General features: G+C 41.7%; 1 protein-coding gene across 1 annotated transcript in view; it reads left to right on the top strand.

Annotated features, from left to right (window-relative positions):
• LOC111341433 (uncharacterized) overlaps positions 1-8,901 on the top strand; it is a 54,731-nt gene that overhangs the window by 35,088 nt on the left and 10,742 nt on the right. The gene's annotated exons all lie outside the window — the stretch shown is intronic.

An 8,901-nucleotide genomic window follows, 5' to 3' on the forward strand; every position in this document is an offset into this window, starting at 1 on the left:
ATCCAAAGCAAAAATGTCTCTAACAACACTGTTCACAAATTTCCTAAGACGTGTAGTCTTCAAAACGGGCTGGCGGTCTAACTGTGCGGCCACTCCTTGTTTCAGTAAGGCTGGACGCCATGGGGACAGTAGTTGTCGTGGGACTAGCTGGACCAGGAGTTGCCTCCAGAATTTTCTTGGAGTGTGGCACACTGGATAGGTTGCTGTTCCTTGTTGGTATCATGTGGTTGTTCAGAACTAACCAGCAGGTTTGCCGCAGGTGGGACCAAACGTAGCTGCCTACGATTTCTTCGATAGGTACGGTTACTAGATACAACAGCATAGGAGCGTGGTCATACATACATGCATACATATAGACATACATACATAGTTTATTTGTTAACGTAGGTTAGTTAATAGCAGCGTTAAGCTGATGTGGACCTGCGATAAATCTAACTTCTATCCAATTAAATTACATGTAATTACGAAAGCCGAGTTTCCAGATGGGATTTGAACCCACGACCCTCCGTGATCTAGTCGGATGCTTTAACCACTGAGCTACAAGAGACTCTATGGTGAGCAAGGGTCAATTAGTGGGTATTGACTGGAACCGCATCACGCGGCTACACAGCCAAACATCAGCTAGCGCATAGAAGCTCACTAACAGCATCACGCAGTCACATTAAAGCGTCACATGCAGCCAACCAGCCCCCAAAGTGAGCATGTAAAGATGAAATAAACAATTTTTAATATAAGAGAAAAATCGAGTTTCCATATGGGATTTGAACCCACGATCCTCCGTGATCTAGTCGGATGCTCTAACCACTAGCTACAGGAGACTCTATGGTGAGCAAGGGTCAATTAGTGGGTATTGACAGGAACCGCATCACGCGGCTACACAGCCAAACATCAGCTAGCGCATTACAAAAACAATAGAAAAAATTTACAAAAACAGTACAAAAATCCTAGCATAAATTAAAATATAAGTAGTGATTCAAACTGGTTTACAATCCTAGCATAAACTTCAATACAGGTAGTAAGATAAAATTCCTAAAAACATTTCAAATTTACCAAATCCTTGTTGCCAACTAGAGCAGTTTGATTAAAAGATATCTTCTCAATAATTGTTGAAAGAGAACGGAGTTTGCTCTTAAATATCTTATCCTCTATGCTTTTAACAGAATGAAGTAAGGAATTCCACGCTATTGCAGACCTATGTCTAAAAGACCGTCTTTCAACATTGGAATTTGGTCTCTCCAGAGTTGGTTTCAAATTGTCCCTCGTATTTCGTATATTTGGACTTTTCCTTATAATTGTTACAACCTACTCAGGACAGATCCCATAAAAAAACTTTGTGTGTCAAGGAGCCTCATCTTGTAGAAGTAACGTATGGATTTCCAAGAAGATGGTATCAGTGATTGGGACTTACGAACTCCAAGTTGTTTGAAGATGAGCTTGGAAGCACTCAGGTGAATTTTCCCTAAAACACCTAATTTTGCTTCACTACAGTTACCCCATACACAAATTCCATAAGTGATGCTTGGTAAAATTCCTTTAAAATATATAGACTCCAAGATATGAGAGGGAAGGCTTTTAAACCTGCGCAGTTGCTTCACCTTCTTGGCCATAGGTATTGATAGCTCTTTGATGTGGTGTCCCCAGCTTAACTTATTGTCAATCATAAACCCAAGACATTATGACTTGTTGACATAGTTAATGGCATGACCACCCAGTTTGATTGGTCGTAGAGGAGCAATGAAAACATTACGGGTAAGAAGCATAACCGCAGTTTTATCGCGATGAATTGTTCAACAATTCTTGTTACACCACTTAGCTATTTCAGTTAAAGAAGTTTGGATCTTAAGGCTGACATCATCTATGGAATTACCTTTACAATATAGAGTTGTGTCGCCAGCAAACATTTCCATCTTTCCACAACTAGGCACCTCAGACAGATCATTGACGTAAATACTAAAAGGCCTGGGGCCAAGTACTGATCCCTGGGGTACGCCAAACTTGACTGTCACTTCATTAGATCTTTTCCCCTTGACCTCAACAAACTGTTTTCTCTCAGATAAGTAATTTTCAATCAGATTGTATAGGTTCCCTGATATTCCACAAGCTTGGAGTTTGAGGGCCATCGTTTTATGACAATTGGAATCAAATGCCTTTTTAAAGTCTATAAACAATACCCCCACAGTTTTGGTTTTATCCAGTTCTTGTCTCCAAACTTCAGTCAGGTGCGGCGTTAATCCTAGTTTTTCCCTAGCGAAAAAGTGATCTAGTAGAACTTGATATTGATGGTTTCCAAGTCAAAGCGAGCGATAATGTGGAACTCATAGGAGTTGTAATTGACAATGAGTTAAATTTTAAGTTAATTAAGAAAGTAGGTAAACAAATTGATGTGCTTAATCGATTCAAACACATTCTTTCGTTTTCGTCAAAGATACGTATATATAGGGCATTTATCATGCCTCACTTTACTTATTGTAGTTCTATTTGGAATAGCTGTCTCAAAGAAGATAGTGACCGATTAGAGAGATTACATGAGAGGGCCCTTAGATACGTGTTTAATGACTTCTCCAACTGATATGATAGTCTATGTTATAAGATTGGTTACTCATTAAGTTGTAGACGGAAACAAGATATGCTTTTAATCATTTTGAAAGCCCTCTGTAACAATATGCCTCAGTATATTCAATCTTTATTTCAAGTAAGAGAAAATAAGAAAAATCTTAGGGGCAAAAACAAACTTGTTTGTAGCTAAGACCACAACTTTCGGCCTCAAATCAACTTTTTGCACTGCTGCTAAGGCTTGGAATACATTACCTGATAAACTAAGAGTAATGGCCCAATTTGGCCCTTTCAGGAATGAGATAAGAAATCTAAGTAATTTGTAATTTTATATCACCATCATTTATATCATCATTTATATTTAGGCTTATGTTATTTTCAAACTCTGTAATTTATCTTCATATATTTTTCTCGGTATATTAGCATCTTTATTGCTAGAGGCCTAACAAGTCTCATTTTCATCCGAGTTTAAATAAAGTCATCATCATCATCATCATTAAGAGTTCTGTTGACCTGCCAGTTTTAAAACCCCACTGGATTTTGCTGGACAAGCCTCCCTTATTAAAATGGCATTCAATGGAATCTCCTATTATGCCCTAGTACACTTTGCTAGGAATACTCAAGAGAGAAATAGGCCGAAAGTCACCTCTTTCAGAGCTATGTCCCTTTTTAGGTAGAGCTTTTACTTTACTCAGCTTCCATCGAGGAGGGTAACTTGAGCTTTTTAAACTTACTTCCATCACATACGACAGGCCAATTGCTACAGCATCTCCACCAAGTTTGAGTCCTCTTGAGGTAATCTTGTCAGGACCTCATCCGATCATTTTCTTACAAACTGCCTCAATCCTAACAGTCTGACTAGGTAGTAGTTCAGGCAATGCCTTTCCTTTGAGGTTATAGTAGTAGGCCTGCTTTTGTCTGGTGGCAATTAGCTTTTGCTGCACATCCATGGGAGGAACTGTTGCTTGTTCAAGCAGTCTTGGTGTTAGCAGTAGCAGGTTGCGCGTTCTTCTGCTGAACAGCCTTTGAGCCGGAGAGGAGCCAATTTCAGTAGGTGTACTGGGATAGTCTAAAAGGGCAAGATACGGATCAAACTTTCCAAGAGCTGCCTTCTTCATGATATTTGCACAGATTTTAACTGCACTCTCAACCTTTCCGTTGCTTTGAGGGTTGCGAGGCGAGGAGGTAATCTGTTAGAAATGCCAGTCGTTTGCAAACTTGGTAAAATCGGCGGAATCGTACTGAAATGACAATCTCCGGTATTCCATGCCGGCTGAACTGCATTTTTAACTTGCTGATGCAATGGTTCCGATACACTGGACAGGTTTGGAAGGAACTTTGCCAGATAATTAACCATGCCAAGAAATCTCTTCAGTGATGTCACAACTGTTCAGGTAGGCATGTCCTTAATAGCAAGGATCTTGCTTGGATCTGTAATGGTACCATCAGCAGTTAGCAAATGACCCATGAAAGGTACTTCGTAGAGGCGGAGCTTGACTTTCTGAGTATTAAGTGTCAGATTCAGACTCCGGCACCTTTCAAGAAAAGCATTTAAATTCTGATTGTGATCCAGGACTGCATCTGCAATTGTGTCTCCAAAACCACACACGAGAAAGTCATCAGCTATGACCTCCGCTCCCCGAAGACCCTCAATTGCTTCATTCATTTTCCGCTGCCATACTTCAGGCGCAGAAGAAATGCCAAAGGGCATTCTTAACCAGCGAAAACTGCCAAATGGAATGTAAAACGTGGTGTAATAGCTGGAACTCTCTGATAGCTTCACTAGTCAAACCCACTTTTTGCACGCGGCATCCATGACAATGAAGACCTTTGCCTTGGTGAGTCGGAACGTAGTATCATTCACTGTAGGTAGGGGGTAGTGTGAACGTTTAATAGCCATGTTCAAATCTTTGGGGTCCAGGCATACACGGATTGATCCATCATTTTACAGCACGGCCAAGACACTGGATACCCAATTGGTTGGCTCAATAACAGGTGTAGTAATCTGGTTGTTAACCAAGTTTTCCAGCTCTGCCTTCAGGGCATCTTTCTTCGGAAAAGCCACTCTACGAGGAGGATGTACTACAGGACTTACATTCCGATGTAATGAAATACTGTCAACACCAAGTAAACAACCAATATCTTGAAATACATCAGCAAAGGGTCTAAGCACAGAATCTGTAGTAATACTCTCAGATACAGCTTTCTCTGGAGTAGCAGCAACATTGTTAACAGGGGCATGAACACCGGAGACCATAATTTTAACGAGACCCATACCTTGACAAGACTTTAAGCCCAAGAAACGTGTAAGCCTTTGATCAACAATGACAAAGTTCAGTTCATGTTTTTTGCCATTATTCTCAACTTTCATCCTCGCAGAACCCAATGCCTTTCGCTTTGAGTGATCATGCATCGCTAGTGATATATCTTTAGGAACAATGCTAGTTCTTTTGAAATCATTAGTGGCTCTGATGTAATCCTCTAGTGGCAAAATATTTACTGATGAGCCTGTATCAATCTAGAATGTTATTGAAACAGTGTCACTTAGAGTGACTGGAACAAGAACCTGATCTTTGCCACCGATGTCATTTATGTACAAAACTTCCTTTACATCATTAACATTCACATTCTCAGACTTACTGCAACATTTGACTGCGAAGTGTCCAACTTTGCCACATTTCTGGCATGTTTGTCCAGATGCTGGACATGGGCATCTGTCAAGCGCATGTTTGCCACCGCAGAAGAGACATTCTTTAAGTTTCCTGAAAGACGACAGGTTTCGAGTGGAATTTTTCATGAGCATCCTTTTCTCCGATTTCCTCTGTGGCTTAGGTTTGTGTTTCAGAGCATTGATATCTTCCTGCACCGAAGCTTCACTTGAAATTTCCGAGGCTCGCGAAATCAATGAGTAACCTGACTAGCCTTGATCATTTCAACGGCTTTATCCAAGTCGAGATCGCGCTTTCCAAGGGGCTTTTCCAAGGAGCTTGTCATCCTTTACTCTAAGAATCAAACGATCGCGAACAAGCGATTCACGGAGCGTTCCAAAACCACAGTGCTCAGACAGCTTCATCAATGCTGTTATGTAGCAATCGAGCGACTCACTCAACAATTCCTCACGTTTGAAGAAAACAAACCTTTCGGACGTTTCATTCCGAGCAGGAACGCAGCGCTCTTCAAACTTTTCCAAATCTTTGTCGATTTTAAGAGCATGAGACGCACCCTCACACTGAAAGGTTTCGTACACGTCCAATCCCTCCTTGCCAACAACGTTTAAGAAAGAAGCAACACGAACTTCATCCGCCTTCCTATGAATACTAGCTGCTAGTTCATACAATTTCCACTCTCGGCGAAACAATTTCCAGTTTTCACCTTGGTGCAAACGGTCGGATAGATTCAGCGGAGCAGGAGCTTCGGCAGTCGTGGTGGCTATGTTATATGAGAATTGAACGCAGACTATAACCTTTTCTGTCAGCTAACAGCCGCGGAAAAATCGTTGAAACTTTCAGGAAGACGTAGCAGCCACTGTCAACTCCGAAAATGGGTTAAAATTCCACTCCTGACACCATGCTAAGATTGTGGGGAGACAGCAAACGGCTCAGGTAAATCAAACACAACATAGTTTTTTACGATCGAACGAACACGTGGAAGAGCACCAGGTCACATGACCATGACGTATAAACAATGACGTCATAACAATGGATACAAACCCAATAGGTTACACTTATGGAGAGCCTTCTTACAAAATAAGATTTCATATAGTACTTTTTTGTAACTGTTTCAATCCCTGTAATCGTCAATCTAAACGAAAGAGGAAAAAAGTTAACCCTCCCAAATAATAAAGATTTGCATTTGTACTCAAATCAAATTATGATATTTGTGGGTTACCTGTATTGGTTCAGGTATACTTAGCTAGGACGCAGCTGAGACGAAATGCATCTGCTTTGAATTGTAAGCAATGTAGTAGATTACAGAATCCAACTTAATTGACCTCTTGGGTTTTGCACCTTTTTTTTCGAATGTGTTACCTACTTCCTGCCTGAAATTGATTCTTTGTTTTGTAAATCCTGATGAATGCGGTTTTGGTGCTGGTAATGCTTGCCTGCCGAACGGTGAAAGTGAATGAGTTGACTCCAATGGACGTTCTGGTGTGCTCGTTGAGACTGGTTTTCGTGGTGATGCTTTCCTTTTAGACGGCGAAGGTGATCGAGTTAATTCTGGCGAACGCTGTCGTTTTCTGGACTGTGAGCGTGATCGAGTTGATCGTGGTTTCGGTGCAACAGGCGGTGTTGACTCGTCTGATGGTGAAGGTGAGGGATCTGACAGAGGTTTTCGTGGTAATGCTCTCCTGCTGGACGATGAAGGTGATCGAGTTAATTCTGGCGAACGTTCTCGTTTTCTGGACTGTGAAAGTGATCGAGTTCATTGTTATTTTGGTGCAACAGGTGGCGGTAGTGGTTTCCTGGTTTGTGACATAGATTGAGCTGATCGCATATTCGGCGCAACACATGAAGGCGGTGGTAGTTTGCTGGACTGTGAAGATGACTGAGTTGTTAGTGGTTTTGGTGGTGGTTCTTGTTTGCTAAATTGTGGAAGCAATGGGGCCGACCGTGGTTTTGGTTGTTCTGGCCTAATGAGCTGTGGAGGTGATTGAGGTGATCGTGGATTTGATGCAACAGGTGGAGTAGTGGTAGTGATTTGCTGTACTGTGAAGATGATGTAGTTAGTTGTGGCTTTGATGGTGGTGGTGGTGGCTTGCGAGATTGTGAAGGTGCCGGATTGGATTGTGGTTTTGGTGGTAGTCTTAGTTTGCTGGACTGTGAAGGCAATTGAGCTGACCGGGGTTTTGGAGCAGCAGATGGTGGCGGTGGTTTGCTGAACCGTGAAGGTGATATAGTTCATTGTGGTTTTGATATTGGCTTGCTGGACTGTGAAGGCGATAGAGCTGGCCGTGGTTTTGGTGGGGGTTCTAGCTTGCCGGACTGTGAAGATGACTGAGTCGATTGTAGTTTTGTTGGTGTTGGTGGTGGCTTGCTGAACTGTGGAGGTGATTGATTTGATAGCTGTTTTGGTGGTAGTCTTGGTTTGTTGAACTGTGAGGGTCTGGCTCTCTGGCTTGCTGGCTATTTCCTGTGAAGGATAATAAAAGAAATTGGTATCCGTGGACTAAAATGTTGCAATTATGAATCTTCTGCTTTCTGAATTTAAACCTGTTTGCTGATCAACGCAGACTATCTAACCCTTCACTCCTCTTTTGTTGTTTTCTTGGCATGTCGTCGAATGACACAGCATTTCAAGTCTAGGGTCTGAGCAGTGTAAGCGTCTTTATTCAGTTTACCTTCTCCTGTCCAGTTCTTTTCCTTCTGGCTAAATCCAACATCAGGAGTGCAACATGAACCCTCTTTTAACTCCTTTTCAGCAGCTACTGCAGGCAGATAGGGCATCTTGGTAGTTTTCGCCGGTTCAAATTTTTGTATCCACCGAACGGCTGCAGTTAAGTTGCCATCGACTTCGTTGTTGCAAAGAATTGCTCTTAAAAGAGGCCTTGACAGACTTTGGAATAGTTCTTTGAGCTTTTCAACCTTTTCTTCCGATTCCATCCTTTATTCCTCCAACCTTCCAATTTGCGGCGTGCAGATTACTCTCTCTCGGCTTGACCGCAAATTTCAGCGATATCTAAGTTTGAAGCTGTTTTATATGCACTTGAGTTAATGTCAAAAAGAAACAAGGGTTCGTGGAAACGATCAGAACAAACTGAGCTCTGCGAGATATCTATTGCAGCGAACAATAGTGACGATCGTGATGTTCGTGGTGTATTCTCTGAGAGGTTTCTTATTTGGTGCATATTTCCAGTATTTGTTCCACTCTAGCTAACAAAAATTATCCTGGGAATGTTGTGCTTATACAAAGTCGCACATGCTAGTGCCACGTTCATTAAAACACATCTTGGAGAAAGGAGTCGAATAAAGCGACAGTAACCGTGAGCCTTCCATCAAATTTCCGCACAGATTCCGCAAGCTAAAGATCTACATTACCTTGAGGGAACTGACAAACGTTTTGAGTTAAAATGTATTAATCCTTCTAAAGTGTTCTCACTTTTGTCTAAGCTTTGTAAATCGAAAGCCACAGGCTTAGATATGATATCTTCGCGACTTCTTAGGGAGTGCGCCGATCTGATAGCTGATCCATTGTGTTCTATTTTTAATCAGTCCATCAGATCAGGTGTTTTCCCTCAGGAATGGAAATGCGCAAAGGTTATCCCACTTTTCAAAGAGGGAGATCACTCCGACTTAAACAATTATCGCCCAATTTCTATCGTCCCTATAGTAGCTAAGGTGTTTGAGCGTA

The sequence above is a fragment of the Stylophora pistillata genome, chromosome 2 (genome assembly GCF_964205215.1).
Source record: "Stylophora pistillata chromosome 2, jaStyPist1.2, whole genome shotgun sequence".
In the NCBI taxonomy this organism is placed as follows: Eukaryota; Metazoa; Cnidaria; class Anthozoa; order Scleractinia; family Pocilloporidae; genus Stylophora; species Stylophora pistillata.